A 26,152-nucleotide genomic window follows, 5' to 3' on the forward strand; every position below is an offset into this window, starting at 1 on the left:
TGGGTAGGTGGACAATTCATAGCCACTCACAAGCCAAGCTTTCACCTACCACACTGACGACAACCTTACCTCTTCTGTCCTTGCGCGATGTGGTAGTGTCTGAACGACATAAAGTCTTTCTGAACTGTGATTGACCTTTACTGGATTGAGCTTACGTCGGCCCTGATTTTTTAGGCTCCAATTAAGAAAATTCCTCTTTAGGGTCATATTTTTAGATAAACTGATTGTTATAATTTATATTTTAAAATACTTTTAAAACATAAAACAATAGCCAAAGAACAATCTCCTCTACGAGGTATTACTAAACAATGTTCTTAAACAGGCATTTGAAATAATAATTTACCCCGTCTCGTCATTATTCTATCAGGGTTTCTTTCATATTACTATCACATTTTACACTTGAATCGTTAAATTAAACATCAAAACTTTAATCGAATACTAATGATAAGGGATAAAATTGTTATTTTAGATATTTGAGGGGGGTAAATTGTTATTTAGTGGTATCCAAGAGAGAAAATTACTTTAACTCTAAAATAAAAACAAAACCCGTACAAAAAGCTTCCATAAAGTAAAGCACATGCAACTCAACTTGACCAAAAAATATATATAATATATAGTAGATGAGAATGAGATATTGATAATATTGAAAAATGGAGTAGTGAAATTATTAATTAATTAATCGAGACCAATACAAAGTTGAAACATTTAAAACATTTGAATTGCAATATATTGTGATGAGATGACGGACAAAGCATATTAATTAGCAGAGAATTAATTATAAGTAAGCAAAATTAATTAAACAAGAGTCTCAAAATTAAAAATTAAGCATAAAGAAGTAGCTAGTAAGTAGCAAATTCATAATTTTCCCAACCAGCATATGGATGGAAAAATTAGAATCTTAATTGTGTCCTAATTAAGTAGAGCATCATTCCTAATTACAATCCAAACCATAATAGGCTTAATTATACATGATAATAAAAAAAGAGTATCATCAAAGCAATTAAAAAGGTGTTCTTCATGAGAAATTTAAGAGCAAGAGAAAGAGAAAGAGATCATTGAGAAGAGTGAAAGAGAGAAAGAAAAAGAGAAAGAGAGAGTGATGAGGAAATTTTTGACCTAAGTCCTAACCATGGTTGGTGGTTGGGTTAGTAAAGAAGTATCCAAGGAAACCAAAATATATTCCAAGGATTACATGCAAATGCATTGATCTCCATAACCAATAATGGAGTTCTTGAAACATTCTAAACCCTAGATGCAAAAACTAAAAAAAGAAGACACTATCCCTCCTAAGATTAGGGTTTTGTTGCTAATACTCCAAAAGTTTAGCCACAATTTTCACTAATTTTTACAACAAATTCTCCCCTTACCCTAAGGGAAGATGGGTGATTTTTTTTAAAGAAAAAAAGATAAAAAGAAAAAAAAACATTATGTGAGATTTATAAAAGTGAAGTTGGTGAAAACATTTTTAGAAAACATTTTCTATCCTAGCTTATAGCTACATGGTCCTAGATATCTAAAACCCTAAGACTACATGTTAATGCACAAAAAAGACTTTCCGTGGGCATCCCATGTGCCCTAATGTTTAATTTTGCTAAAAAAACTGCCTCTTCATCTAGAGGGGTTGATTAGCCAAATTAAGTTGGAAGGATTAGCCATTTCAAAACTAGGGTCATGAGATTTTAAAATCAAAAGGGTTTGCTATTTTGTTGTTGAATTTACAATTTTCGCAAACCATTTTTTCTTTTTTGATCATCTTCTAATTTATTAGCCCTTCCCTAGGCTAAAACAAGTTACAAAAAACAAAATGGTTGTTTTTTCTTGGCCTTTCCAAGGCCAAGAATCAACATATTAAAAAAAAAAAAAAATGTTCCCAATTTAGCTGATTCACCAGCTTCGATTGGTATTTGATACAAACGAGGTTTTGGTTCTCTTCCAAGGAACCTTTCTTTGAGAAAGATGCACAAAAAAAAATATGCATGCAGGTCATCACCATTCCAATTTTGGAGGTGATGAGTTTGAGCCCCTATGGGGGGCTTCTGTGTGTGTGCAAGAATGCTCAATTTGCCATTGTCTTGAGCATCGTGTGTTAGAGTTGAGAGAGAGAGGGAGAAAGAGAACCATGGTTAGGCCAAAGGTTTTGAGATATCAAGAGAGAAGCATGCAGCTGATGATGATGATGATGATGAAGAGATATTGCATGTGAAGAGATTTGCCAAAGAGATGATGGATCACTCTAGCGATGGGGAATTGGTGGTGCATGAAGAGCCATGTTCACGCCTGTGGCACAGCAAAGCACACTGTCAAAGATGTTAGTAACACACACTTGCATAACAAAAACTCCAATCTATGCATGCTAATTTCAAAAATAAAATTAAAAATATAACGGATATCGATTAAGCCAGTTCAATTACTCATTTTTTTAAAACCCCATGGTCAGAGAAAGACCAATCACTCATTCTTAAAATAAACATTTTTAAGACCGAAGAGTTGAGGCAGAAAAGAATAGCATAATACATTGAAGTTTGGTTTGAATTTAAAAGTTTAAAGAAAATTTTAAGTGTTAGTAAGAGGGTAACACTTAAAAAAAAAAAAGGAACTAATTAATCGACGTTTATATGCAAGTATGAACTATTTCAGTTGTTTGAATATTTTTTTATTTGGATTTATATGTTTAATGAAAATTTTTGAATATTTATATGTGGGTATTGGTTAAAATTTCGCCTGTTTAAGGTTACAAGAGGTTTGATTTAAATTTATAAGCGTAAAACAATAAAAAATAAATAAATAAAATAAACAAATTTTGTGGATGTTTATAGGATACAAACCTGATTGCAAGGCTGGTGTAGGGGCAAGAGACATGGGAGCACCATAGTGCTGAGGGTAACCACCAGTGGCATTGATGGCTGAGTACTGAAATAGGTGGTGAGGATATTGGACACCGTAGCCCTGGCCGGAAGTGTAGCCAGCAGCTGCAGTAGCTCCGCCACTGCCTTCGCCGAACTGGAGGTAGGGATAGAAGGCTGCTGTGGCTGCACCAGTCATCATGCCATTAGGTCCATTGCCATACATGGGATATTGAGCAGTTGCTCCACCATAAATGTTGTAGTAGCTCTGAACAAAAAAATGAAAAAAAAAAAAAAAAATCATAATTCAAATAAGTTAAACAAAAATCTATATTAACTTTGACTGACAATTAATAATAAAAAATATATTTACGCTTTCAAACTTCCATGAAATTATGGAAGACTGTGAAGCTGTGACAGAGAGAATGGACCACAAAGAACAAAATAATCCTACTGAATAAAGTTCACATTTCAACACTTTATCCTTCATTCTCTGAATCCTCGTTCATGCATGTCGGCTTTTCATGAACAATTTAATTAACATAATATTACTTGACCAGCTTTATCATTTCATTATCTTTACCATATCCTATGCTATATATACATTTAAAACATCCACTATAACATTATTATTATATATGAATAACAAGTATATATATATATATAGACGTTCTATTATTATTATTATTATTATTTTTAATACGACTAGAATTCCCAACATTATATAATGAATTAAACCATTAAAAGACAAAATTTGTTAGATTTTAAAATTTTTTATTAAAAATTCTGTTTTCCTAGTGAATTTCTTACATTAGGAATCCATTACATTTAAAAGAAATTCAGAACATTAATAATGATAATTTTTATTAATTATATGATATGCTAAAACTATAGCAAATATTAATTTTTAGCCCTTAATTGGCAAATATATATATATATATATATATATGGAAAACTATATAATATATTATCCCCACCATTTTAGTACAGAAAACTTTTGTCCCTCTCAACAAATAGGGAATGAGCCCACTTGGTAACAAGTCCATTTCATTGCCAGCTTTGAATATCAACAATTGCTGGTGAGTGGTCACCCATTAATGTTTACACATAAAACTTTCTTCTACCAGAATATATATATTAAATTATTGGTAAAAAGGAGAAAGAAAGAAAAGAGAGAGATATCATATCACTGTGGTTTGATTTGAAGGCAAAAATCTTATACCCACCACAGAAAATACATTTCCTTTAAGAATCCCATATGAGTTTTGGTATATTATATAGATAAAACCAAGATGAAATTAATTATATCTCAAAATATAAGACAACGTCTAGTTTTAATGAAATAAATAAGCTCATACTTGTCTATATATATGTTAAGTTCCAAAACTTTTGATAAGATAATAATTTTTGTAATGGGACAAATTAAGAATAGTAGAGGATAAGATGCCATTGTCTTGTTCAGAAATCGTCTTAAGATGAAGAGAGTAGAAGGGAGAAGATAAAGAGAATATGGTACAAACCGTAGGGTAAGTGTAATCCGGTGAGTATGGAGAGTACCTGAAAGAGAGTTTAGAAGAACACCCAGAAGAAAAAAGTTAAGGTTTTTGAAGAGTTGAGAGATGAAACTTATGTAAAATGTACTAGAATATGCAAAAGGCAAAACCCCATGTGTGCATGTTTGTGATTGTACATGCATGATATGATTGCATGTATGACATAAAGGACTAAAAGCACATGCATGTGTTTCCACTTGTCCCGTCTATGCATGTACATGATGCATGCACATACTAAACAATGTACATTCTTTAGTTTGACTCCGAGAGTAAAGTTATAGTGTTGGAGGTAACGTTACTCTCATCTGAATCTGATTTAAACCAGGTGAAGGTAATGTTCCTCTTGTACTGTAGAATCATCTTGACTATTTAAACCAGGTGAAGGTAATGTTACTCTTGTACTGTAGAATAATCCTGACTATTTAAACCGGGTGAAGGTAATGTTAGTCTTATACAACAGAGTAACCCTGACTCGAGAGAGAGAGAGAGAGAGAGAGGGATCATGATTGATATTGAGCATGTGGATAGAGAGACATATGATGGAGATGATAGACATAGAGTGATGGATGTGTCCTCGACAACATGATGATGATGATGATCATAATAATCATCTAGCGTGCTAGACAACCTTACAAGTGACAACCCTAGATAGCTTAATAAAGGGATAATGAATGAATGTGCATGAGTTGGCAATGCACGTGCATGTAGCTTCCCCCACACATGCCTACAAAGAGAGAGAGAACACCCCAAAAAAAAAAAAAAAAAAAAAAAAAGTTAAAATAAAGCATAATACCCATAAAGATTATATGTATCCTTGTTGGATGGCATAATGAGGAAGTTGCAGTTGAAGAAAAGTTGTTCCCACTCCTCCTCCAAATCCTGTTTGAAAAGAGCTCTAACCCTAAAATTCCCTCCTCCTCTCCTGCAAAACCCAAAACGAAATACAAATCACTACTTCACATTGAACACACAAAAAAATAAAAAACAATATTTTATACATGTAGCAAGTACCAAGTAGTCAATAACTATCGTTGTTGTGTTGTTGTATTGAATAGTGTGAATGTGAGTTTGTTGTTGTCTTCATGCATTTAAAAAGAGCACAAGGAGTTGTTCCAACTGATAACTAGTTTTAGTTAATGTATGGTGGAGTATTCAATCATTCAACAAAAACAAAGTAGCTGGAATAGAACTTTCCAAGTTTGGAGGAATATTCAAGCTGGATGTGACTGTGCTTAGAGTTTTTATCTATTGGTAATGGAAAATATTTAAAAAAAGAAAAAGAAAATACACAAGTTTTTACAAATGAGAAATAATTGAGGAATATCCAGAACCAACTAAGCTTGTTGTCCATGGTGGCTTCAGAAATAAGGAAAGATTTCATCAAACTTTTCCTGGATCTGATACAGTATATCATATCAACAATTTTGTCACAAAAAGAAGAAGAAAAAAGAAAGTAGTAAATATACCATGCTTTGGAGTTGAGGGTTTGGATCTTTGTACTCCCAAACAAGCAAGATTACAATTAGCTCTTCTTCCATCAATCACTGGAGCTGCATCAACACAAGCTTTCATGGCGGCTTCCGGCTCGCGAAAAGTAACCTAATTAAAACCGAACGAAACAAGTTTGAAATTTCGTTATATTTTGTTCAAGATCTAGTCACAATATGAAGATCACATGCAAGAATTAAACAGAAAGATTGAACATACAAATCCATAGCCTTTGGATCTGCCAGTGGCCTTATCAGTGATAACAACAGCTTCCAAGATCTCACCAAACTGTTCAAAATACTTCTCCATAGTCTCCTTCTGAGTTTCCCAAGCCAACCCTCCAACAAATACTTTAGTATAAGTAGTGTCACCGAACTGCCCTGCCAAGTTTGCTGGAGTCATCTCTCCTCTTCTCTTTCTCTTTCTCTTTCTCTTGATATTCGATCTTACAGAAAAACCAAACCTTTAGTTTCTCTCTACGTTTGAGTTAATGGGGTCAATATAGAAGAAGAAGAGGAGAGCAGAATTGTGAATGATCAATAGAGATCTAGATTGTACAAGATGAAAATGACCCACTAAGAGAGTAGAGATTTTGATTTATGATTTTTTTTTTTTTCTTTTTTTTTTGGTGGGGGGGTTGTGGGGTGTTTGAGATTTGATTTGGGGTTGAGGGAAGAGGGGATTGGAGAAGAAAATGGAATGGGTTTGGAGGTGGTTTTGAAGATGGAAAGGGAGGTGATTAGGGTAGATAGAGAGATGGAAGGGAAGATGATTATGATAAAAGAGAGAAAGAGAGAATTGGGAGGGAAGAGAAAGCAAAAGTTGTAAAAGGAAAGACACTCTCATAATACGGACATGAATTATATACACAACTTTGACCCCACCTCTTCACGCGCCACATTCTTCAGGTGCTCCTCACACACTCCTAATTTTATATAATACATCCTATATTCTTTTACACGTTTATATTAGTTGATAGTAACTAACGATTAGGTTTTTCTTTTTTTCAGATATGATAATTGGTCACCTCTTGATACAACTCGAACTCAAGACTGAGGGAGCGCTTTCAATCATGCACCATTTTTTTGTTCGATCAAAAGTGAGTAAACTTTGTTGGTCGATAATGGATAATGAATAAATAACTTCAACTAACATTTTAAAGACTGAAATTTAGATAAATATTTTATATTGAAAATTATGAAAATTGGACTTTGATATTAGTTATTGTCGGTTCACAGAGGTACGCATTTTGAGAAAAAAATGAACGTCGGTACTTTAGAAAGATGCAATGCCCGAACAATTAACTAATCATGTGATTTATGCATGTCAAATACGTTTCAGTTTATGGTTTTAGTACTGTAATTGGTTGTATGGTTTTAAAACTCGATCCGGTTGGTTCAATCGGTTGAACCGAGAACTAGTGATCAAGACAGGTCGGTTCGACTAAAGAACCGAAATTTTCAAATGACCCAGTTTGAACCACGCTTGGATCAGATTTTTTGTTACGAACCGCTGGTCTAACCGATTCGACCCAACGGTTGAATTGCTTTTTTATTATTATTTTTTTTTATATGTCATATTGATGTCATCACACTGACATCAGCATGATGACATCACGGTTCGGTCCAACAGTTAAACCAGTTCGACCGGTCAACCTGATCACTCCCTAGGTCGGGTTTTAAAACCTTGATTGGTTGTACAAATAACAAAAAAAGTTTTGTCTATCCATTACCTGAGACCTAATGAGATGTGAATTGAGATCGTGAAATGATTGTTATTCTAACCTAAATATTTTCGATGTTTGATTAAATTTTAAACACATTTTTATTGAAAAAAAAATCTAACAAAAGTATGTCTAACATTAAAGGATGTTAAAAAACTAACTATTTTGTTTTCTTACAATATAATTTTAAAAATGGATCTAAAATAATAAATTACAAATATTTTTTTCTTATAAAATGCGATTTCAAACAATTTTGGATACGATTATTAAAACTAGCTAGTCTAAAATAAAAAAATTAATAAAATCTTTTGCGTTTTCTATAGTTATTAACTTCAAAAATAATTTTTGAATATTATATTAAACACATTTTCAATATTAAAAAAAAATAAATGCTATTAAAGATTTATTTTTCTCTATTTTTATTTATTAATTATCACATGGATATAAATAATTTAAGAAAATCTCAAAGTTCTTGAATTTTGAGATATCCGCTGACCACCACGTTGCTTACTGCGCGTGGGAATTGTTTCTGATATATTATGATGTTTGTCGTCGCTGTAATTTGTATTATTTTAAGGGCAGAGTTTAAATGACGAATTAGCCCTTGTATTTTCCTTACAATCACGAGAATTACCTTATGATATTAGATTATTAATAGTGAGGTCCGTAGTGGCAGAAACGGAACGGGGAAAGTTATTGAAACGGAGGGAATTGAGGGAAATGAAATCACGCGGGAGGTCAACGGTCAATGATATAAATTTTGCTTATATGTAAAGGTGATTCTATGTATCTCCCTCTCTCTCTCTCTCTCTCTCTCTTTTATTTTGTTTGTTTTTCTTTGATTATTAAAGAATTTTTTTTTTTTTTTTATGATTATTTTTGGTGTGATGTCCAATGTCATGTTCAATATAAAACGGAGGATGATACCTGAATATTGGTTCGATAATGTTATTGGGTTAATAATAACCTTCAGATCATGGTAAAAAATACTATATGTTATCATAATTTTCATTCGTTTAAGGGTTTTAAGGGGTGGCGTCTATTAATTATACGGTAATGTTGAATATGACATTACACTGAAATTAGTATTGGATGGTATTACTAGGTTAATAATAACCGTCGGATTATGGTTAAAGATATTTGATTAAGGGTTTTAAGGGATGAAGTAATAGGGATTGTTTTAATTAAGGGAAAATGATACACCCACAACCTCTTCTCATAAACTTTCTCTCACATGATAGCTCGTTATTAGTTAGCTCACAAATGGACAGACGGGACTCATACAAGCAGGCGGGACCCATTTTACGAGTTGACCAATGACAAACTGTCACGTCGGGATTGTGAGAACAAGTTTGTGAGAAAAAGTTGTGGGTATAACATTACTTTTTAATTATATGATAACGTTAAATATGGCACTGTACATCACACCAAAAAATATAATTGAGTAATGTTATTGGGTTAATAATAACCATCTGTTTATGATCACAAATACTGTACATTCATCGAAATCCGATTTAATTTAAGGATTTTAAAGGGAGCATGTCATAGACTCTATTAATTAGGAGTTGCATATCTTTCTAGTAAATTATCAAGAACACTAATTAGGTTGTACCACTAAAGTTACAAAATTATTCTCATTAATTATGTTTCTTTTTTTTTTTTTTTCGGTGGCATGATGTGTTATTATCTTTGGAGTTTTGCATGCAAATGAGATAACAAGTGTGGTTAAGATAATATTAATGTAGATTGATGTTTCATACTTTTGGTTATGATATAACTAAATCATATGATTATAAAACATAGTATTCCTTTAATTAAAAAACTCATCAAAATTAACCACGAGCTATGGTCTACCTATTAACTAGACTCTCAGTGGGTGAACTTTACCTGCAATGTTAAGGGTTCGAATCTCATTAGAAGTAGCTTGTGAACAGGGGCATTTACCCGAGCCTCGATTGGGAATTAGTCTTATACCTTTGGGTATCTCGAGGCTTTGAAAACAAAAATCATTAAAATTGAACTTTATATTATTGTTATTGGATTTTTGTAAGAGAAGAGGCTTTTGAAAAATTCTATGAAGTTTCAAGGTTATTTTTTATAATACTCTAGGAAATATTTTTGACACATTTAAGAATCATTTTTTTAGAAGAAAAAATCAAACCCAAGGGAAATAAATGAAAATTCCTTTTAAATACCTTGTTGATTCTTTTATTGATATATTTTTTAAGAAAAAATTAATCGGATTATAACCAATCTAATGAATTCTTTGACCACTATTTGCCAATATTGTGAATAAAATTACTTGAAATGGTAAGGCTAATTTTTATATTGATAATAAATATTTGAACCTAACCACTCCTAGGTGGTCGAGTGGGATAATACAAACTCTTGAGTGTATTACTCAAGAGATTTTGAGTTCGATTTTTCTCGATTGCTAATAGTGCTGGCTATTGGAGAGTTTACTCGGTCGTTAATTTCAAGATATCGAGAGATTAGTTGCGGTAGACGTAAACTGACTCAAATACTCCTATTCAAAAATAAAAAATAAAATGAAAGGGCAACCTTCAACAATCTCTCATACTTTTCAAATAAATTATACAATTCTTTATATGCAACTTGGAGTTGAATTATTTCCTCTACGAACCTCAATTCATAGACTTATATCAAAGAAAAAAATAATAATAAAATAAGAGCATATTCGATTAATTAATTATACATAGAGAATGGAAAAAGAAATTCAACTAGTATAGCCTTTAGTACCCATAAAAATAAGAGACTTTGTCTCAATTTTTTTATTTATTTAATTTCCTATTTAGGGTTAGGCCATGGAGCTTGACAATTCTCCATAAATAAAAAAACCAAGAAAATTATTCGTCAACAATTACAGCAAAAAGCCAAAAACAATTAGAAAAAAAATTGGATAAAATATTATGTGGAGGCTTGGCGGCACCAAACTAAACAAAAATAGGCAGGCTTTATAAAGAAAGTATGAAATTAGGTTGGCTTTATAAAGAAAATTAATGGCCGAAAGCCAATGATATGAAGGAAATTTTGTATAAATTCTTTTTAATTCAGAAAGGGTTGATATATATTGGACAAAAATTCACTTTATTTATTTATTTGCAATTGAGAAGTATTTGACAATTATTCTTTGTTTATATTAAAATAATAATATTCTGGTCGATGGTCTATTTAGTACCGCTTCTAAAATAACGACAAATTTTGAATATAAAAGAATATTTTAATTTTAAATAACTAAAATAGGCTTTAATATGAGATAGAAGAAGTAAAATTCATAAAATAGTTCAAGGATATTTTCAAATTTTCAAAATTTTAATTAAGTTAATTGAGCTTCTTGAACAGATGTAAAATAGCTTATTTAAAATTCTATAAACTCTTTTGAGATGAAGCACTTATCATAAAACAATTTTAAGAATTCTACGACTTAATTAAGCTTTTTTAGCCGGTAAGTAAACTATAACTAATGGAAAAGTGTTTTTAGAGATGTATTTGTTAAGAAATTTTCAAAAATCTTTTAGATAATATTATTATTTTAGTTGTAACCGGATCAGTTTTGCTGTTGACTTTCGATCGGATCGATTGATCCGATCTGATTTTTAGAACAGTGTAAACTTCAAGTGGATTAGAGATAATAGACATTGACCTATCAAATGGGTCACAAAAGAAGCTACCAACTAAAAATGTATAAGAAAATCGTATAAATGGAATCAAATTGATAGATGCCAAAGGATTCTAATTCATCAAAGTAGGTTTGTTCTTAAATATAACAACATAATTAACTAATTAAAAAAGACTAAATAAATTAATTTTCTTCCATCTAAAATCAATCAGGACCAGTTGTGATTAATATTAACCATAATTAAATTAAAAATACACATGTCACAAGATTCTTAAAAACTCGAGAGAACTCGACACTAGAACCTTCTCCTCATCTAAGCTTTTTACTTAAATAAATAAATTAAACATTTAGGAATATAACGAACAAATAAATCTTACATGTGACAAGATTCTTAAAAACTCGAGATCACGAAACGATCCTAATTCAATCAATAATATTGTTCGTTTAATTGTTAATTAAGGGGATGTTAGACATGCACCAACCATGATTAATTGTTGGTTATTTAATTAGAGCTGCCTGGTTGTTGTATTGTTATTGTTGGTATTACTGGAACGTTAGCTAGAGCTTCGTGGCTAGTTGAGCTTAGATTAAAAATTAATTTCATTAATTAGCATTAACTGTTGATTAAATGACATAACTATCTATTCTAATTGATGGCAACACATAAATATAATATAACTCTCCTTGGGACCATCTTAAATATCAACCTATCCACTTAAGAGATCTCTACTAGTATTAGGTTGGATTATTAATTATAAAAATGTCCCTTTAGTTATCCATAATTTTAAGCTTTTGATCATTAGACTATAGTTCTTCTTCGAGTAATATTACGTATACAAAACCATTTGGCTTGTGATCAGATGGCAAGACCTTAGATTACTCAACTTATCACTTTTGTGACTTACTTAACCTATTAGACATGTAGGTTGTTCTATAGATCTAAAGATTAATGAAGGTGCACACAGACTGACCCAGACACCCCCATATATATATATATATATATTCTTACACGATTTATTTCGCAAACCCTCTACAATCACTCAATTTAAAACACACCCATTATTATAAAGAAAAAGTATCATATACCACCCTAAATTATTAAAACCTCGTTTATATCGTCAAAGAATCCATTTATGAGAAAAAAAAAAAAAAAAAAAAACCTAATACAAGTATATAATACTGTCTTTTAATTATAAGTACATTTCAGATACTGATATAAATTAAATGATAGTAATCTAAGAACAAAATAAAAATTCTCCTAAATGAATTACTTATATGGTATAATTTTATCACCTCATTTGATTGACGTGATACAGACTATCCAACAAAACAAGCATAAGTGTCTCAAAATTTTCTTTCTTCCAAATTTTGTCATGACACTGCCTCTATTATTCAACAATAACCAGCAACATAATAGGTGGTCTTGACCTATTGCTAAATTTTGTCATGACACTACCTCTATTATTCAACAATAGCCATCACCATTGTAGATGATCTTGACCTATTGCTAGTACGTACTAAGTAGAAGTCAATGTATCCATTTTTCAAGGTATTATGCATGGATCAGATATATATTGACAAGTTATATATAAAAAAAGTTGTCTTCTACAGTAGAATCCCTTGAGTAAGATTTTCAATAAGTGTTTAGATAATGTTTTTTTTTGTCCGAGAAAATGTTTCATGGATATAATGAGTCACCAAGCTAATAAAGTGAGGTAACGAGATCATCCTATGTAAGTATTTCTCATATAATTACCATAGTAATTTTAAGAGATCAGTGTATATATATTTGTTGGAGTAATGTTACGGACATCGAATTTATGCACTGGAATTTTTTACTGAACAATGTGGCATCCACTAAAATGCAGCCACATTGTACAGAAAATACTGATTCCGTGAATGGACGACCGTCCATACATTATGGACGATCGTTCATCACGAATGGATGATTATCCATAACAATATCAATGGACTCTCGTCCATATAATATGGACGGATGTCCATTTACTGTGGACGAACGCCCATATAAGATGGAAGCCTGTCCAGAAAAGTTAAAAACAAATAATGGACAGGCATCCATATAAGATGGACGTCTACCCAAAAAAGTTTAAAAACAAATAATGGACGGTCGTCCGTGTAAGATAGACGGCCGTCCATACCAAAATTCTAGTTTAATAAAAAAATTTCTTTAAAAAATTCTACATTGTGAGTATTTTTTATCTATCTCTCTTGCTTTGCATTTTTTTTATAAATGAAAAAAAAAATTGTAAATTTAAAAAAGAAATTTATTTGAGTATGGATGCCAGTCCATCTCATTTGGATGGTCGTTCATTGTATATGGACAACCATCCTCATTAGATGGACTGATGTCCATACTTTGTACTTTAAAAATAAAAAAATAAAATTCTTTTATTTCATCTAAAAGTTTTGTGCTTTAAAAATGAATATTTCATCTAAAAATTTTGACTTAGACAAGCCATAGTTTTTTATAAATGAAAAAAAAATTGTAAATTAAAAAAAAAATTTATATATTTGAGATGGATTAGTGTCCAATACTTTGTACTTTAAAATTATATGAACGACCGTCCATATAATGTGGATGTTTGTCCATAGTAAAGGGACTCCCGTCCATAACATATGGATGAGAGTCTATTGATATTTTCTGGACTCTCGTCAATTTGTGATGAACGATCGTTCATAAGATATGGACGGACGTCCATAATTATTGGATGACCGTTCCTTCACTGAATACATGTATTGTGTCCTACGTGGTCACGTCTACGTCAGATGCCATATAGATCGATGCAAAATTTTGGTACTAGCATTAGGTGTCCGTAACATTTTTGTCGGTGTCCGTAACATTTTTGTATTTGTTTTGGTGACATGGTGAAACTAATGGCTTAAAACTTTTCTTGTATGGATGCATGTGAATATTGAAAAGAGAGAAAAGGAGCATCTAAGAACAGTGGAAATGGCAGCTGGTACAACTCATAACTGGTCATAAGACAAGTCACAGCCACTATAAAAGCTGAATCGAGTGTAGGGAAATTGTTCCTCTTCTTCTTACCAAAAATGGGAGTTGCAAAGAGACGTATTCAGAGAAAGCTGAATTGATTTAGGTCACTACATTATCTTCGGATTCTGAAGTGACACCACTAATACTTTCACAATAATACGAAACTCGTCACACACAGTACTCCAATTTGTTTACATGCATACAACAGTACACCCTACATAAATGAATCTTATCAATTAAGCCCATCTCCTCGTAACCGTTCGATTTCTAAATTAATTATCTTAGCTTATGCCCTAAAATGAAAAAAAAACTTATTATATATTGGAATTATATTATTTTATAAAAAAAAAAAATTGATTTTAGCTGTTTCTAACTTTTTATGTGTGTCATTACGATACTTGTTAAAACAATTTTTTTTCCCTAAATCTTGGTATCGGCAAATACTAAAAATATATTTTTTGTTAAACTTTCTCAGTTGAAAACTAAAAAATAAATAAATTATTTCCGATGTTAGTTGAGAAATGAGACTAGAAAATAAGAGCGGTAATAAACCATTAGCTTTGTGGCGGAATGGTAAGACTTTAGTCATATAGATAAGTTATCTAGAGGTTTTGTGCTCGAGTCCCACAAATGACCACTTACCACATTTGTGGTTTACTTGACCCATTGAGCTTGTATGATGTTAAATAGACCTCGAAGATTAGTTGAAATGTGCGTTAATTGGCCCAGACACTCTGGTTATAAAAAAATAAAATAATAAGAGCGGTTGATGAGAGGGTCGATTTAGTTTGGGTGAGATCTTAAAAGAAAAATGTTTAAAATATTTTTAAAAAATTTATAATTTATGACATGTTAATTAAAATGACTTAATTTGCCTTGCCAAATATGCGGCAACGACGTCGGGGTACGTGGCGTTGTTATACCAGAAGTCGCCAAGTGCTGCCAGGCAGCTTTTAAGGCGGTTACTGGTTTCCAGCCGATATACCCTAAAGTTGGATAATGCTGCTACAAAAACGTCAACCACGACGGGCCAGTGAGCTGCGGCCTCTACTAGATTCTGAAAAGGAGGCCAGCTCCAGAAAACACCCGTAACGCTGTAGTAGAGTAGTCGTAACAGTAGAACCAGGGGAGATGAATAGCACAAAACGCCGCATCCAGGATCACAAAAATATTCAGGTGTTAACAGACAACCGCGGCAGAGCCGAACTGAGTGTCTGTTAAAACGAGAAACTTCTGTGAAGAAGGAGGGCTTCTGGCCAGAGAAATCTTTAACAGAACTAATGCATTTAAGAGATTTAGAGAGAGAGAGACATTGTAGAAAGAAGTTTTTATTGCGTTTCTTCCTTCTCTGCCTTCTGAAAGAAGGGGAGTCTCCTTTTATAGGAGAAGGGAAGCATATTACAAGCATTGCAAACCGTACACGTAATACATAGGGATTACAAACATTTCAACAAGTGGAAGGCCAAGATCTGGCCGACATAAAAGTAAAATACAAGTGGCAAGAGATTAAAATAAACGGCTACGATGTTGCTGACAGTCGGTGGAGGCTACGTGTCTTCATCTGAGGAGAAGATGAGATCAGCAGGATGACGTTATTCAGAGGATGAGGTGTCCGTCCTGTTTGGATCTTCCTTATCGTCAGAGTCCATTGGGTCGTGGGTATATCCAAGAGTTTTCCACCAAAGTGGATCAGGTGAATATGGATCTTGGGAATCTTGGATCATACGGGCTTGAGTCTGGACATAGGCTGGATTGTTGAGAACAAGATCAAGGTCTGAATCACCAGTCTGTATTCCAGGGATGGTAATAGCATGGGTTGGATCATATTCCAAAGGATAAAGTGTTTGGGGAGGGCTGTGGTTAATGAGCTGAGTGTATTGGGAGACGGGAACAGTATCCTTGACTTTTGGTCGGATAGTCGAAGAAGATGTTGCTCGGGAGTCTGCATGTTGGTGAACAGCCGTGATCAAGGTTTGACAATAGTTATGAGGAAGTGTATCCCAAGGTGGTTCTGAGGGGTTATGACGAGGCCAAAGGGATGGAGGGATATATTTGTTTATGTGGCACATATGGGTCTGAAAATGTTTAAGTTCTGGAAGATGGAAAGACCAATCTGTGTGGAGGGAAAATGTATGGAGGCGGTATGTTTTAATAGTGCCAATATGGGTGAGATCAGTGGTGAGGTAATGATCACGTTGAAAAGTAAAGATAACATGGGATGTAGGGAGATGAAGCTTGGTGCAGAGGGATGCTTGTTGGGTGAAAAGATGTTTCCAGTATGAGAGAGGGTGAAACCATTCGAGGAAAGTCTGGAATAGAAATTCAGGAAAACCAGGGGTAGGTTGGAAAGGTTTGTATGATTGGAAATAAGAAACCATGGGTTGAAGGGGAAATTCGAAGGCTAAAATGTGTTTGTATAGGAGACACCATAGGAGATACAAAAGAGGGGTGGTGAACGTGTGTGGATCAGATATTTGGAAAAGGGTGAGGAAAGGATAATCAGGGTGATAGTGTAATCCACCAAGAGTTTGTAGGCCTGTGACTTGGATGGTCTGTGTTTGGTATTGGGAGGTAAGGTGGGGAAGGTGTTGGTCTAAACTGTTTTCTTCAAGAAGGACCGGAACTTCTGGTGGTTGATCCGAGAAAGGATTCATCATGCATAAAACAGGAATTGATGGGGTTGGTATATGTGGGCTTATCTGGTAATTGGGTTTGGATTTCTTGGGCCGGGAGAGCAAATCTGCAAGGGTATTGTGTTTGCCTTTGATATGTTTGACAGTGAACTGGTAGCGAGAAAACCATTGGGCCCAGCGAAGTCGTTGGGCATCGGGAATTTCTTTCTGCTTGAACTCGAGCATACGGGGAAAGGATGACATGTCCATTTCCACAAGAAAATGATGGTTGATCAAGTGGAATTCAAATTTCTCAATACCACGTCTGACAGCAAGAATTTCTTTGTATGTGGAGTGGTAGTGTTCTTCACTAGGTTTGAAATGTCCACTTTTGTATCCACAAACTTTGCGAACTCCATTAAGTTCTTCAAGAAGGATAGTGGACCAATGAGAATCACTTGCATATGTCTGGAGGATTCGTTGGCCATTAGAAGGAATTTGAAGTGGTGGAAGTTGTAAAGCAATTTCTTTGAGGCGCTTTACTGAAGTGGTTTGGTCTGGACCCCAAGGAGGAGGATTCTTTCTGATCATTAATTGAAGGGGGCGAACCAAAGGGGAAAGTTTCTTGATAAAAGGAGCCATGTAAGTGACAATTCCAAGAAACTGTTGGGTTTCTGTGAAAGTGAGCTGTGAATCTGGGAATTTGAGAAGTTCTCTGCCAATGTGAGGTTGAAGTTGATATTGGCCATCTTCAATATGCATGCCAAGGAAATCGATGGAGGTAGTACTGAGGACCATCTTCTTTTTAGAGAGCATGACACCATATTTTTTGAGGAGGGTGTAAAATTGGTGGAGGAGAGACATATGACTGGAATGATCGGGGGAATAAAGCAAAATATCATCAATATAGATGAGAGCTTGCTTCAAAATGGGTTGGAAAATACGGATCATGGCTTTCTGGAAAATAGAGGGGGCAGTTTTAAGACCGAAGGGTAGAACAGTCCATTGATAGTGGAGATTGGGAATGCAGAATCCAGTCTTTTCTCTTTCAGTCGGATGTAAACCAAGTTGCCAAAAGCCTGCTTTGAGGTCAAACTTGGAAAAAACATGAGCATTGGTCAAATAGCTGAATAAAAAGTTCTGTCGAGGAAGAGGGAACTTAATATCAGCAAGGAACCAATTCAAGGGTTTGTAATTGATAACAAGGCGGAGTTTTCCGCGGACTTGTTCTGCTCGTTTGTTGACATAAAAGGCTTGGCAAGCCCATGGAGATTGGGTTGGTTCAATGAGACCTTCCTTTTCCAATTGGGCCAATTCTTCTTGGGCTAAAGCAAGATGTTCTGGAGTCATGCCAGGGTGAGTGGCTTTGGTGGGATTGATGTCTTCATTTTTCTTGAAAGGAAGACTAACAAAGAACTCAGGGTTAAGCCACAAAGGGTGTGTACATTTGGTGAGAAACTCTGAGTGTGAGTCTGCAGAACATTCAGCAATAAGTTGAGTGGTGATGTCTGTGGCCGAGGCAGAGGAAATAGGTAAGGTGGTGAAGTAATTTTTGGGTTGTTTGTAAGGCTGGAAATAGGATTTGTGTTTCAGGCCTTCTGAGGTAAAAGTGAATTTTGCTTTGAGGAGCTGGGTGAGAAGATCCCATCCAACAACCATATCCTTCTTGGGATGATGCGACCCAAGGCATTGATGAGTCAGGATAAGGTTGGGGAAGAACTGGATGAGGATAGGTCTACTGATAAGATTGGTTGAAAAGTGTTCACCATTGGCTGCTGTAAACCACTTGATATGAGGAGACCAATATTCTTCAGGTAACACATCTGGATTGAGAATAGTGGACGTAGCACCAGTATCAAATAAAGCCATAACTTTGATTGGGTGATCATATTTGAAGGTGAGGTAAAGGGTAAGTTCCACCATGGGGACTTGAACAGATAAATTCATAGGAAAATATCCGAACTGGAAAGAACTATCACTTGAGTAGTCACTGGGGGAAGAATCATCACTGAGGATGGTAGGAGCAGCAAAAAGATCAACTGCAAATACAGTTGAAGAAGTTGGTTCTTCTGTCTCCGAGTAGAGGGACTCAAGATCATGGTGATCTAGAGTAGGATCTGTTGCTATCAGTTGATGGGCAAGCTTCTGTTTCTGAGGGCAATTTTTTGCAAAGTGACCCGGCTGTTTACAAAAGTACCAGCGTTGGGCTTTGGGGGATCCTGACTTCTTTTTCTGAAAATAAGCACGACGCTTCTTTTTTCTGAAGCGAAATTTTGACCCTTTTTTGCGAAAAGGTTTCTTTTCCGTTTCTTTGGAAAACCAAGGCTTCTGCTTAAAGCGACGGAAATGTTTCTTCTTTTTTGTAGGACAGTGGCAAGTGGTGTCCTTATGGGAACATTTGAGAATAAGATCAGGACGCTGGCATGATTTCTCAATACGTTGACCAGTCTGGTGGAACTGGTTTATAAAGTTCCATTTGTTGCAGAGGCCATGAAGAGCTTTGTCAATTAATTGGCCAAGGTGACCAAAAGTAATTGAAGCAAGTGTAAGCCCATTCTGTTCAATAAGCCGTAGGGTCTCTTGTGAAAGAGAGTCGGGAATGGAGCTTAAATAGGCCTGCTTGATATTGGGGTCATCTGGACCACCAATTTCATAAAAACGGAGAGAAGCTCGTTTGAAATGTAGTTGCAAGTCTTTAGGATCAAAAGAGCAACACTTGAGCTTGAAGAATTCATCACGAAGTTGATCAACACGATTTTGGGTTTCGCCAACAAATTCTTTCAAGAGAAATCCAATGAACTGATCCAGAGTTTGAACATCAACAACTTGTTGTTGTCTGTATGTGCCAAGATTGTTCCACCATAGCTTAAGAATTCCCATGAAGCGAGCAACAACCGCTTCTAAGACACTAAGCAAAGTTGCATTGGGCTTTATCATCTCAGTTTCAGCCCAAGTATAAATCTCATGGATTTTCTGTCGCCATTTAGAGGGATAATGTTCATCAAGATTGAACCAAGGGCCTGAAGAGGATGGGGTATACTGTATTTGTGGGTAAAATGGTGTATATGGTGGTTCAGTGGTATCCATTGGTTCAGGAGGATCTTCCACAATAGGTTCAGGAGGATGAGCCGGAGGTGGCTGATGAGCTTGATTCATGAAAATGACAGGGGAGTCAGATTCAGTGGACGAAGTCTCGTCAGAGTCTTCAGAGGAACTAGAATCTTCTAAAGTGGCATATTGTATGGGAAGATTCTGTATGGGTGTAAGATCTGCTGTGGTATGATGGGTAAGGAAATCCGTGATAGGATTTGATCCTGACGAGGACATCATAAAACTGGGAGGTGGTCCTGGTGGAGCCGAGGAAGAAGGACCAGGTTGGGTTGTAGTGGTTCGTGGAGCCTTTGGTGGTGGAGATGGAGTGGAATTGTATGAGGGTGTGGGTGGAACTTGAGATGGTGATGTGGTTCGTGGGGACCACTGTTGTCGAGGAGGTTGTCTGTTTCGAAAAACAGACATATTGGGAGATCCTGTATGGAACAGGGGTGTGCTCTGCAATGGTTGAGTAACCCGTGGACTATGAAACAGAGAGGATTGACCTTGAGAAGGCTGAGTCTATAATGGGCTAAGAGTAGAATCATGGCGAGCAGGTCGAGCAGGCTGTTGAGATCTTTCAAGAGAATCTAGTTGAGTCTTCAGGAAATTAATCTCTTGTTCTTGCTGAGAGAAATCTTCTCTTCTTCTGATTAGAGAGAGAATCTCGTGGTGAAGAGAATTGATATGGGCTCGTAGCTTAGCAAGATTATCCTCTTGAGTCTGCAAGCGAGTAGACAATTGAGATTCTATTCGCTGGAGACAAGAATTCTGAGCAACAGCATTTTGAGATTGCCAGTTAAGGACAGATTCAGCAGGAGAAAGCTTAACTGGGGCACCAGTGGGATCCATTGTAGTAGGATTCTTGATTTTCCAGGAATGAGAAGCATTATCCGTTGTAAACGGAGTAAGTGGTGGAAAATCATCTGGTGATGGTGAAGGAGCAGGACTAGATGCTGGACCAGAACTGCTAGTATACATTGCACATGGTGCAGCTGTAAAGGTAGGTTGAGGTTGTCGTTGTTCAGCAGGGATGCATCTGAGAGCCTTACGATAGTAAGGATTAAGATCTTCATCTGTATCATCATCTGTATCCCATCCAGATGGTTTGGTGGGATATGGTGCAGGTGGAGGAGCACCGTAAGAGACAAGATAATCATACTTGCCTGAGGGTTGGACAAGTGGACCAATATGTGGGTCTCCATGATCATACCGGCTTTTGAAAGTTTTACACGAAGAGCGAGGCTTTTTCTTTTTAGGTCTGCGAGAATGATTCTCATCATAAATGGAATCATTATAACAGTCGTCACAATCGCAGAGATCCCAATATTTGTGGCCAGTGGAGGGATCAGAAAAAGCATATACAGGAGCACCATCGGAATCAAAATAATTGATAGGAACTCCAATATTGGTATCCTGTTGTTGTGAAGGAGAGACATCCAGAGGAGTCATAGAAAATGATGTGGAGAAACACGGAGGAGTATCTGAAGCTGGTGTTTCTCTCTCATAACGAGTTTCAACTGTGCCATCTGGAAGTGTCTGAAAAGTGCAAGTGGTGGTCTGCACTGGTTGATTAGTCTCAGCCGTGGGATGAAGCTTTTCATATGCCGTGAGCCATCTTTCAAGCATAAGAGTCAACAATTCTGGCTTAGGAATCTGACGTGGAACATAAGTGCAACTAGCAGAACAGTTGCTGTCCACCTTGAGAAACAAAGCTTTATCCAGGAGATCAGGATGACGAGGGGGTACCAAATCAAAAGCATGATTTTGGACCCTGTAGACCATTTGATAATGGAGAGTGGCCATATATCCACCAGCTTGTGGGATTTGACCAGCAATCTGGATCTGGACCTTTAAAAAATCAGGAAGAGCCTGATCGTTCAAAAGCATGTTGAAATTTGGGTAAAAGGTAGCCATGACAGTGCCAGCATTGAGTGTGGTTTCCATACTGCCTATACAGGCACTAATGTATGCTGGGAATCGGGTATCCAGGAGAGCAATTCGGGCTGTAGTTGGGAGCCCTTTACGCCCATGGAAAGTGAGAGCTAAACGGATGGCCCCAAAATGGATATGGGTATATTCCTCACGAAGCCATTGAGTAATAAGCTCTGGAGGAAAAGTCAGTGGAAAAAACTGTTCAGCATGTGAAGTGGGAACACCATGTTGATTGAACCGAGAGCTATGGACATACTCCTTGGTATGGTACCTAGGAGGTTTAACTATGGTTTTGATACGGGTAGTAACAGGAGGGGATGGTTTTTTATAAGGAGAGGGTATAAGAAGATTATCCAATGGGGTGGAATCACCTTCTGGAATATATGATAATTCGTACAAAGACTCGACTTTATTTTTATAATCTGTATGGACAGTAGTAGAGGAACCAGCAGAAGAGGTACGAGGACTTGTAAGGGAAGAAGAAGAAGAAGTGCGAGACAAAGCAGGTCTTGGGAGAGTATTCATTGGAGAAGATAATGCATTAATTCTGAAAATCTTTCCCTGGCGCAGAAATATATCAGTTGAATCATTTCACAGAGCATGAAGAATACTGGACCATATTAATCTGTGGCGTGGGCACAGAAAAGTAAAATACTGTAACGTTTCCAAGTTATAGAAACAGTGTCATTAAAATGATGGAAAGTTCTCCAGGTAGTCTGGTGCGGCACCATGGCCATCTTAAATACCAGCCGCCTTGGACACACAGTCCTTTTGACAAGAAATTTCCAACACTAAATAACAAACTGTAAAAGTAACCGGAAAGCAGTACTGTAAAGGTGGGTTGAGGTTGTCGTTGTTCAGCAGGGATGCATCTGAGAGCCTTACGATAGTAAGGATTAAGATCTTCATCTGTATCATCATCTGTATCCCATCCAGATGGTTTGGTGGGATATGGTGCAGGTGGAGGAGCACCGTAAGAGACAAGATAATCATACTNAGTCCTTGTATGAATTATCCTACATCCCAGAAGGTGATTCCACTCCGTTGGATAATCTTCTTGTACCCTCTCCTTATAAAAAACCATCCCCTCCTATGACTACCCGTCTTAAAACTATAGTTAAACCTCCTCGGTACCATACCAAGGAATATGTCCATAGCTCTCGGTTTAATCAACATGGTGTTCCCACTTCACATGCTGAACAGTTTTTCCCATTGACTTTTCCTCCTGAGCTTATCACTCAATGGCTTCATGAGGAATACACTCATATCCATTTTGGGGCTATCCGATTAGCTCTCACTTTCCATGGGCGCAAAGGTCTCCCGACTACAGCCCGAATTGCTCTCCTGGATACCCGGTTCCCAGCATACATCAGCGCCTGTATAGGCAGCATGGAAACTACACTTAATGCTGGCACTGTCATGGCAACCTTCTACCCAAATTTCAACATGCTTTTAAATGATCAGGCTCTTCCTGATTTTTTGAAAGTCCAGATACAGGTTGCAGGTCAAATTCCTCAAGCTGGTGGATATATGGCCACTCTCCATTATCAGATGGTCTACAGGGTCCAAAATCATGCTTTTGATTTGGTACCCCCTCGTCATCCTGATCTTCTGGATAAGGCATTGTTTCTCAAAGTGGACAGCAACTGTTCTGCTAGTTGCACTTATGTCCCACGACAAATTCCTAAGCCAGAATTGCTGACCCTTATGCCTGAACGATGGCTCACGGCATATGAAAAGCTCCATCCCACGGCTGAAACTAATCAACCACTGCAGACCACTACTTGCACTTTTCAGACTCTTCCAGATGGCACAGTGGAAACTCATTATGAGAGAGAAACACTTCCTTCTGATACTCCTCCGTGTTTCTCCACGTCCTTTGCCATGACTCCCCTAGATGTCTCTCCGTCACAGCCACAAGATACTGCTATTGGAGTCCCCATCAATTATTTTGATTCCGACGGTGCTCCTGTTTATGCTTTTTCTGATCCCTCAACTGGTTATAAATATTGGGATCTCTGCGACTGTGATGACTGTTATAATGATTCCATTTATGATGAAAATCATTCTCGCCGACCTAAAAAGAAGAAACCTCGTTCTTCGTGTAAGACTTTTAAAAGTCGGTATGATCAAGGTGACTCACATGTTGGCCCACTTGGCCAACCTTCCGGCAAATATGATTATCTTGTTTCTTACGGTGCTCCTCCATCTACACCATATCCCACCAAACCATCTGGTTGGGATATCGATGATGATATTACCGATGATCTCAATCCTTACTATCGTAAGGCTCTCAGATGCATTCCTGCTGACCAAAGACAACCTCAACATGTCTTTACTGCTGCTCCATGTGCAATGTATACTAGCAGCTCTGGTCCAGCCTCTGGTCCTGCTCCTTCTCCATCACCAGATGATTTTCCACCACTTACTCCTTTCACAGCAGATAATGCTTCTTATACCTGGAAAATCAAGAATCCTACTATGGTAGATCCCACTGGTGCCCCAGTTAAACTCTCTCCTGCTGAATCTGTCCTTAACTGGCAATCTCACAATGCTGTTGCGCAGAATTCTTGTCTCCAGCGAATAAAATCTCAATTGTCTACTCGCTTGCAGACTCAGGACGATAATCTTGCTAAGTTGCGTGCTCACATTAATTCTCTTCACCATGAAATACTCTCTTTAATCCAAAAACGAGAAGATTTCTCTCAGCAAGAACAAGAGATCAATTTTCTTAAGACTCAACTCGATTCTTTTGAAAGATCTCAACAGCCTGCTCGTCCTCGACACGATTCTACTCTTAGTCCATTATGGACTCAGCCTTCTCAAGGCCAATCTTCACTGTTCCACAATCCGCGAGTCACTCAACCATTACAAAGTACCCCACTTTTCCACACAGGCTCTCCTAATATGTCTGTTTTCCGCAACAGACAACCTCCTCGACAAGCTTGGTCCCCACGGACCTTCCCACCATCACAACCATCACATGTTCCACCTACACCCTCATATAATTCCACTCCTTCTCCACCACCAAAGGCTCCACGAACTACTACAGACACACCTGGTCCTTCTTCTTCTGCTCCACCAGGACCTTCTCCCAGTTTTATGATGTCCTCTTCAGGATCAAATCCGATCACAGATTTCCTCACCCATCATACCACAGCAGATATTACACCCATACAGAATCTTCTCATACAATATGCCACCCTAGAAGATTCTAGTTCCTCTGAAGACTCTGATGAAACTTCATCTACTGAATCTGACTCCCCTGTCATTTTCATGAATCAAGCTTATCAGACACCTTCGGATCCTCCTGAACCTATTGTGGAAGACCCACCTGAACCAATGGATACCAGTGAACCACAATATACACATTTTTTCCCACAAACACAGTATACTCCACCCTCTTCAGGCCCTTGGTTCAATCTTGATGAGCATCATCCCTCTAAATGGCGAATGAAAATCCATGAAATTTATACTTGGGCTGAGACTGAGTTAATAAAGCCCAATGCCACTTTGCTTAGCGTCTTAGAAGCTGTTGTTGCCCGCTTTATGGGAATTCTTAAGCAATGGTGGAACAATCTTGGCCCATACAGACAACAACAAGTTGTTGATGTCCAAACGTTGGATCAATTCATTGGATTTCTCTTGAAAGAATTTGTTGGAGAAACTCAAAATCGTGTTGATCAACTTCGTGATGAGTTCTTCAAGCTCCGGTGTTGCTCTTTTGATCCTAAAGATTTACAACTTCATTTCAAAAGAGCTTCTCTTCGTTTTTATGAAATTGGTGGTCCCGATGACCCCAATATCAAGCAGGCCTATTTAAGTTCCATTCCTGACTCTCTTTCCCAAGAGACCCAAAGGCTTATTGAACAAAATGGGCTTACCCTTGCCTCAATTACTTTTGGTCATCTTGGCCAATTAGTTGACAAAGCCCTTCATGGCCTCTGCAACAAATGGAATTTTATCAACCAGTTTCACCAGACTGGTCAACGTATTGAGAAATCATGTCAGCGTCCTGATCTCATTCTCAAATGTTCTCATAAAGACACCTCTTGTCATTGTCCTACAAAAAAGAAGAAGCACTTCCGTCGCTATAAGCAGAATAAGCAAAACCTTTGGTTTCCAAAGGACAAGAAACCCTTTCCCAAGAAAGGGTCCAAATTTCGTTTCAGAAAAAAGAAAAAACGGGCTTATTTCCAGAAGAAAAAGGCTGGATCTCCCAAAGCTCAACGCTGTTACTTATGTAAACAGC

At 36.5% G+C, this 26,152-nt stretch overlaps 1 pseudogene; it reads right to left on the reverse strand.

Moving 5' to 3' along the window:
• Positions 1-798: 798 nt before the first annotated feature.
• LOC116121585 lies at positions 799-6,702 on the reverse strand (annotated as a pseudogene).
• Between the last annotated feature and the right edge of the window lie 19,450 nt (positions 6,703-26,152).

This window comes from Pistacia vera, unplaced genomic scaffold (assembly GCF_008641045.1).
Source record: "Pistacia vera cultivar Batoury unplaced genomic scaffold, PisVer_v2 Contig996, whole genome shotgun sequence".
In the NCBI taxonomy this organism is placed as follows: Eukaryota; Viridiplantae; Streptophyta; class Magnoliopsida; order Sapindales; family Anacardiaceae; genus Pistacia; species Pistacia vera.